This window comes from Nannospalax galili, unplaced genomic scaffold (genome assembly GCF_000622305.1).
Source record: "Nannospalax galili isolate Female #2095 unplaced genomic scaffold, S.galili_v1.0 scaffold104, whole genome shotgun sequence".
Taxonomy (NCBI): Eukaryota; Metazoa; Chordata; class Mammalia; order Rodentia; family Spalacidae; genus Nannospalax; species Nannospalax galili.
Window position 1 is genome coordinate 4,041,412 of NW_008353596.1, and position 8,462 is coordinate 4,049,873.

At 42.5% G+C, this 8,462-nt stretch overlaps 1 long non-coding RNA gene across 1 annotated transcript; it reads right to left on the minus strand.

Annotated features, from left to right (window-relative positions):
- Nucleotides 1-494: 494 nt before the first annotated feature.
- Nucleotides 495-6,038, minus strand: LOC115067296. The gene is made up of 3 exons (XR_003846723.1): nt 5,963-6,038; nt 1,852-1,916; nt 495-818 (listed from the first exon to the last, which is right to left on the minus strand). It is a non-coding gene; the product is annotated as an uncharacterized LOC115067296 (long non-coding RNA).
- Nucleotides 6,039-8,462: the final 2,424 nt, after the last annotated feature.

Below are 8,462 nucleotides of genomic sequence, written 5' to 3' on the forward strand. Positions count from 1 at the left end.
CAAGGCTACCAGGTCTAAGGGAATTATCTCTCACTCCCCAGAGAGGTGTTCAGAGTCCAAAGCATAGTGTTGAGCTGGGTCCTCTAGGACCCATGGCCCTCTCATTCACAAGGGATAAAAATGGAGACCATTGACCTTAACCTAAGGTTGAGCAAGTGTCTGAAACCACTGACTGGTATGAAAATAGACCTGAGCCATTCGACATCTTTAAACTTGGGTACTGGGGTCTTCTGCCTGCCCTACATAAAGCATTCAAGTGCCTTTAATCCCAGCACTTGGGAGGCAGAGGCAGGCAGATCTCTGTGAGTTCAAGGCCAGCCTGGTCTACATAGTGAGTTCTAGGCCAGCTGGGGCTACAGGGAGACCCCATCTCAAAAAGACCAAAGAAAGGAATCATGCCTCAAGAAAAGCACAATTACTGTACATTGTATTTTATTTTGAGGGTTAATAGCATTTATTTGTTTAAAGTAAGCATTGTAAATATGTCACAATTTCTTAAAAATGAACAAAGAAAACCTTTCCTCTTGCCCCCTATGGAACTGGGCCTCTTTCTCAAGGAAGTGCTGGGGTCAGCCTTTTGAAAGAAGGGGTGGCTTGACAGAAAGAATCATTCCAGTCTGCAGCCACCAGCACACACTCTATCATCACACATCTACTCTCAGGGTGGTGGCTTCTGGGAGTGACAGCGCCAGTGGGGGTGAAGGACAGATGAGGTAAGAAGGCCTTTTCTGATAGTCATCACGATGTCTCCTGGGGCGCAGTATCCATCCCCATGCCTGGGGCTGGCTAATGGAATGCATGACAGAGAATGTTCATTTCTTTAAAAAAAAAAAAAAAAAAGGGTTTCATTAGCATATATTAATTATAGATAATGGATTTCATACATATAATGTATTTTGATCATATTCATACTTCCTCATCCCTATGCCTTGTCCACCTCCTATTCCCATTTAACCCCTTACTTCTTCCAACCAGGCCCTCTTCTATTCCTATTTGTGTGTGTGTGTGTGTGTGTGTTTATGCTTGTGTGACTCAATGGGTTTCATTAGAGTTGTTTACAGGAGTGTGGGTGAGAATTTGTTTACAGAGCCATGGCTACAACTCTGAAGATAAAGCTCTCCCACCTCAACTCTCACCCATGTTATCATCAAGTAGGGGTGGGGCCCCAAGAGACTGTGCCTCGTAAGTATGTATCTTTTGGTCTTCCTATCAGATCTTGCAGCTAGTTGGTGAGAAGGGAAAAACAGAAAAATCACCTCTTCTGTGGCTCAGAATCATGTTGCAGAACTCAGAACTCAGAACCCAGTTCAGTCCTGGGTTCTATCCTATGCACTTCCTCAGCACCCACCCTCTCCACCTGCCCTGCCATAAGGAGCCTTGACCATGCATCACAGGGTGTATGTAGATGGAAAAATGTGCTTTCTCCAAGTGCTATTTCAGAAAGTTGAGTCAGAGAGTTGTGCTTTTGAATTCAGGTCACTTGTTTCTTGGTAACAATAAAAGTGGGGGTGGGGGCAGGTGAAAAGAGACCATTTTTATCTGGAGGCTGTGACTGCCACCTGGTGGATGCTGTTAGTTGAACAACTACAAGGAGGCCTGCTTTCAGAATTAACCATTGCTTCACGCTCTTCTTCAGTGGTTTCCCTCCAGGAGCAGCGAGGTTGAATGGAAGACAGAGGCAACTACAATGCTGTACGTGACTGTTGTCAAAGGGACAGTCTGCAAGGCAGGTGAAGGAATGCTGGTGCTGAAGCCACCGTAATTCTAGAACTTCTTTCCTGTGACTCTGGCTTAACCACTTCTATGCTGCCTCTTCTCTATCTGAAAAATGGAGCTTGTAATAGTCCTTACCTCAAAGAATAGGACTCAATAGTTCTCCCTTATCCGAGGTTTCAGTGACTCATAGATATCCTTGGCTGGAAAATACAAAATAGAAAATTCTAGGAGTAAATTCATATTTAAATCACTAGCCATGCTAGGTAGCACGCTGAAATCCATTATTCTGTTCCAACACACTCAGGAAAGGAATGCTTTTGTCTCACTTATACAGGCAGCATATCAGTCACTTAGTAACTCTCAGTCACACCAACTGTTGTGACATAACAGGGTTTGCTTTAAATAACTTTATTTGGGACTGGAGAGATGGCTTAGCAGTTAAGAGCATTGACTTCCTTTGCAGAAGACCCCAGTTTGAGTCCCAGCACCCAGATGGCAGCTAACAACTATCCTAACTCCAGTTCCAGGGGATCTGATGCCCTCTTCTGACCTGCAAGGGCATTGCATGACACAGGTGCACTTACACACATGCAAGCAATATACTCATACACATAAAATAAAAATAATAAAATATTTTTAAGCAACTTTATTTAACTTAACAATGGATCCAAAGTGTAAGAATAATGATGCTGGTGATACATATGTGCAGAGAGAAGCCATACAGTGCTTCCTTTGAGTGAAAAGTGAGAGTTGATCATATGTGTATGTAAAGGAGAAAAAAGACTGTATATAGGGTTTGGTACTATCCAACTTTTCAGACATCCAATGGGTGTCTTAGAATGTACAGTGCTTGTGTTAAAGGGTCATCATGAGAATTAAATGCCATACTCCATGTAAGCACCTAGCACAGATCTGGCTCATTAAAAACTATTCAGTGGCAGTTGCTTAGTAGTAACCCAAAGCCATACACCTGCCTTCCAGAGACATTCCAGCTACCCCACAAGGCCCAGAGACACTGAAAGTGACCCTGCACCACCACCTCTGGCTCCTCCCTGCTCAGGACCCCCAAAACTCCTTCTGTGGCCTGTTCAGGATCCTGAACCTTTTCTCTCAGCCCCTTTCTGCTCTGGACTCCCCAAAATACTGTTCACCAGAAACCCTCCAGAGACTGAAGACCCCAGTAAGTGATCCCCCAAAGGTGTTGTGCTTCCTCCCCAAAGTCCTGCTCAGCTTCAGAGCAGGCCAAGGCCCAGAGATCCCTACAAGTGATCTTACCTCTTAGCCTCTGGGTTCCTCCTTGCTCAGGACTCCCCAAAGCCTTTCAGACCTCTTCTCCCTGCCCCTTCCTTCTCTAGACTTTCCAAAGACCCTCCAATATCCCACCCAGGACCTTCAGTCACTACACAAGGCTGGGTGGGAGCACAGGTGGCCTATGTTGTGGGCCAAAAAGTAATAAAGAGAAAAGATAAGCAACAACCTAACTCCAGATGCCTAGGTCCCATCATAAGAAAACAAGCAATATGAAAAACCAAGGCACTACACCATGTCCCCTGCCCCCAAGAATCACCCATCCCATAGCAATAGTCCCAAATGAGAATGCTAAGAAAAAGCACAGGACACAGAGCTCAAAAGAACAGTTATGAACATGTTCAAAGAAATCAAAGGAAATACAAGTAAATACCTGAGTGAACGTAAAGAGGGTAGAGATGAACTGATCAAAGCCCAGGGAAGCACAAACAGATGAAATAAAGAGGATAATCCAGGACGTGAAAGAATTCAATAAAGAGATAGAAAAACTGAAGAAAACTCAAACTGAAATGAAGCTGGAAATGAAAAATTCAGCAGGTCAGATAAAAATGGAGAACCTCACATAAAGAATGAATCATGTAGAAGACAGAAGAGCAGGACCTAAAGACAAGATCGAGGAATTGGATCATTCAATCAAAGAAATGATAATTTTAAAAAAACCCACATGATTAGAATATGCAGGATCTTTAAGACATCATGAAAAGACCAAATCTATGAATAATGGGTGTAGAAGGAGAATTCCAGATCAAAGATATGGAAAACATTTGCAAACGTATATAGAAGAAATACATAGAAGAAAATTTCCCAAATCTGGAGAAAATGATGCCCATCAAGGTACATGAGGCACACAGAACACCAAATAGGACCAGAAAAGAAACTCCACGTGCTACCCTAAAGTTAAAATACTAAATATAGAGAACAAATAAAGGATATTAAAAGTTACAAGAGAAAAACCCTAAGTCACATATATAGTCAGGCACATCAGAATAACAACTGATTTCTCAATGGAAACTTTAAAAGCCAGAAGAACTTAGAGCAATGTGATTCAAGTCCTGAAAGAACACAGATGCCACCCAGACTACTTACGGAGCGAAACGATCATAAATGAAAGAGAAAGAAAAACTCCCCATGATAAAAACAGGCTAAAGGAATCCATGACCACTGAGTCCTTGGAATGAAGGGAGAGACAAGCATACCCAAGACTGTGGTGGAAAAAAAAAGTGATGTTAGGAGAGCTGTTATGCAAATTGGGACTCAGCAAACACCACAAAATCAACAAAATGATGGCAGCATGGTGGTAGGAGTGAGGTGGTTGGTCACATCGGGGTCACAGCTGGGAAATCGAGATGAATGATGGTGCTTCTCTCACGTTTTCCTTCAGCCTCAGACCCTGCCATGGGATGGTATTTCTCACATTTAGGGTTTTCTCACCTCAGTTAAACCTCTTTGAAAACACCTTCATAGACATGCCCAGGTGATTCTAAATCCAAAATGACAATGGAGCTGACAAGATTAACCATCACACAGAACACTTTTTAAAATTTTTTTTCTGGGGGTGGGGGGTGTTCATGTGTGTCATAGTCCCTGTGCAAAATCAGAAGACAACTTGTGGGGGTCAGTTTTCTCCTTACACCATGTGAGTCCTAGGTATTGGACTCAGGTCATCAGTCTTGATGTCAAGTGCTTTTACCCACTAAATCATCTCACTGACCTGGTATTTTAAATTTTAAGGAAGAGCAATTGAAATAACTCTTCTATTCCTTTATCTATCACAGTTTTACATTCATGAAATTAGTATGTTAACAGAGACTCAGAAGGTGGGGTCCAAAGCTGATTTTCAAGGAAAAGATAGAGCAAACCCCAGCTTTACAGACTTTGCAAGTCAAACAAGCCAAAGGATACAGCCAGAAGAGAAAACTCCGCCAGGATGGGACTCTTCCACCCATCACGCCATTAAGCAAACTCCTGAGAACTTTGCTTTTAGGAAAATGGGAATACCTGTCTTTGAGACAGTCTTTACCCCATTTTCCCAAGACTAGGTTCGAACAAAACCATCTCCTCTGGTCTCTGTCTTCCACCTGTGTCAGTAAGAAGGCGGGCAGGAGGACACCCGGCCCAGTTGTTTCCCCAGAGCCCAGAACAATTAGAGTCCTGCAGTTTCAGTTTCATGTTTTACCAGCTGCGGATTATGAGGGAGAGATCCATCCTCAGTGACCTGAAAACTTGCTAACATCTGACCAGCTACCCAGCAGGAGGGAAGCAGGGCTGTGACGACTTCCTATGTGTCGGTGCTCTGCTCCACCCTGCTCACACCTCCCAGACCCCTCCCCCCTTCTCCCTTACAGGACTCTATCATTTCTGGGAAGGATTCCTTATCTCCTCCCTTTGTGGGGACCTAATCAGTGTGTTTGGTGTCCCCCAAGCAAGCAGTGCACCCATTTCTGCTCTTTCCTAGCTACTGGAGCAGGAGGTGGTCAGACCCCAGCCCCAAGAATGAGGATGATTGTGAGTGTCTCAACTCCAGTTGGGTCTCTATCAACACAGAAGTTTACACTAAGTACCTTGGAAAGACAATGTGCATTTTCCTTGGTTATATACCTGCCCAGCCCCTATGGAGAAAAAAGTTTATTCTCCCCTGAGCAGACCTTAAAAGAACAGTCCTCTCACTAGGCACAGTGGATTGTGCCTGTAATTCCAGCAGTCGGGAAGTGGGAAACCAAGACAAAAGCATCACAAGTTTGAGGCCAGCCTGGGCAACACAGTGAGACCCTGTCTGAAAAATAAATAAAGTCCATCCGCCATCCCACCTTCTTGGTACCATTGCAAAAGAAACCCCACTTGACGTTAACCGTGTTCCTGAGCGATGGCACCAGCTCCCACCAGCCTCCTCTGACTCCAGTCTTCTGATGAGAGTCTTTCAGTTCATTCCACCACTTACATATGATATTCAGCATCATGTCTCTCCACAGTCAGCAGTCAGCTCTCAGCACTGGAGTGTGCTGCCTCGTCATTTGACTGGCATGGAACAGGTCGTCCACCCCTATTGGTGTCCCCTCCACAACTCGCTGACTTCCTCTCCGGGGTTCCGCATTTGTACTGCCAGCCTCCAGAACTGCGGAGCTGCTTTTAGTTTCTCAGAAGCACAGAGTCTGACTTCACCTATCAGACGTTGCAGAGAGCATCCCATCTGCCAGAACCCTGCCCTTGCTGCCTCAGTTGAATTACACCACCATTTTTGTTCATTTCCGCATTTGTTCATGCCTGTATCTTTCTTTTATAAAATATTTTATTATTTTTATTCTATATGTATGTTATGCCCGCATGTAGGTAAGTGCACCCGTGTCATGCAATGCCCGCAGAGGACAGAAGAGGCTGTCAGATCGCCTGGAACTGGAGTTGCAGACAGTTGTTAGCTGCCATGTGGGTGCTGGAACTCGAACCTGGGTCTTCTGCAAGAACAGTGTTCTTAACCACTGAGCCATCTCTCCAGCCCCCCATGTCTGTATCTTTCAAAAGATAATGGCCGTATTACGGTTAGAAATGGTGTTTTTATTCACAATGAACTTCCTCTACCTCAGCTCCCTGCCTCAAAAAAAAGCAAATTCTCTCTAGAGAAAAACATCATATGGAATCCTAATATCTATTAGTTTCCTAATATAATATCTTGTACCTGATAAAAGCTTCCTTAGCATATCAGAGCTAAAATCCAATGCCTAAAATCAACAGCTGAATTGCAGTGCCATTATGGTATTGATGATGTAGCTCTGATTAGTGAATAGCTCTGACTGATGTCTAGAAAATATTCTGAAGTTCTGAAGATAATGCATCAGAATGGAAGTGAGAATTCCAGAAATGGAAAACACACATGAATTAAGAACATGATAAAGAGGCCAGGTGTGGGAGTGCATACCTGTAATACCAGCACTTAAGAAGCTGAGACTTTAAGGCCACCCTAGGCTACATGGTAAGTTCAAGACCAGTCTGGGCTATAGAACAAGAGCCTATCTTAAAACTAACAAGGTAGTAGAGAGGTTTGTGCTATAAGCCAGCTTTCAGTTACTGTAACAATTACCTGAGGTAGTCAACTTATAAAGACAAAAGCCTTAGTTTAGATCACAGTTGGTTGGTCCCATTTTTGGGGGGCTTATGTCAAGGCAGCACATGAAGTGGGGTCTGCATGGCAAAGAAAATGGCTGCTCATCTCATGGCTGGGATGTGAAAAAGAGAAAGAGGAAGAGGAAGGGGCTTAAGTCCCACAATGCCCCCCCCCTTAAGGGCACTCCCTTATGACCTAGAATTTTCTTACCAGGTTTCACTTCCTTAAGGTCTACTTCCCATCAGTGTCTCCCTGGGGACCAAGCCTTTAGTACATGGACCAGATCCAAAAGACAGCAGGGCATAGTAGCATATTAGATCTTTCTGCAGAGATTTGTGAATTGGTACATAGATCAGTAGAAACTAGGCAGAAAGAAGCATTAAGAAAAACAAGTGCAGAGACCACAGAAAAGAACACAGAGACATACGGTGTAGAATTAAGACAAATAGAAGCTTGAACCACGTGTAGTGGAATCTCAGAAAAGGAAGAATGCAGAGAAGTAAAATCAAAGCAACAAGGACCCAAACTCAGCAAAACGGACACGGTATTATCATTTTAGTTATTTATTTAATAACCACACACTTAGAAGAAGCATTTCATTACAACAGCACTGACATATTCAATAACAATTTCCAGAGTTAAGATGCATGTCTTTCAAATTTGGCTGTAAAATTTAGGTTCACAGTTGAATTAATACAGTTATACAATATTGTACTCAGTATAAACCCTGTAAGACATAACATTAAATGAGGTTTTAACCTTTAAAAAAGATCTCCATTTCATTAAAATACAGGTTCATACAGAAAAATTCATTTTAATGCAATTGACATTAATATGTTTGCACACACATTTCTAATCTCTATATATCTGATTATTACTAGTCACAGTCGGTTACTCTTTGAGCTCCTTGGCATCTGAGCATGGATATAAAGTTGCCAGGTAGATTTCAATGGCAATGTTTTTCACATCTACTAATTATTAAGAAGCAAATTTTTATGCTTTGAAGAATTATTATTTTTTAATCATTATATTTTAAACAATTTTTAATAACTACATGATTAGACGCTTTTCACTACAGCTTTAACATATTCAGTAACACACTCCAGAGCAAGAGTACATGTCTTTCACAAGTGGGTGCAACTTTCTAGGTTCACAGCCAAATCAATATACAATATTGAACTCAGTATAAGCCCTGTGACACATAAAATTGGATTAGTTTTTAACCTTTAAAAATATCTCCATTTCATTTTAGAATACATTGTTCCTTGCAGACAGACTCATTGTTTTTGCTACTAACACTGGGATGTTGGCGCTTGCATTTCTAATCTGTATGTATCTGATT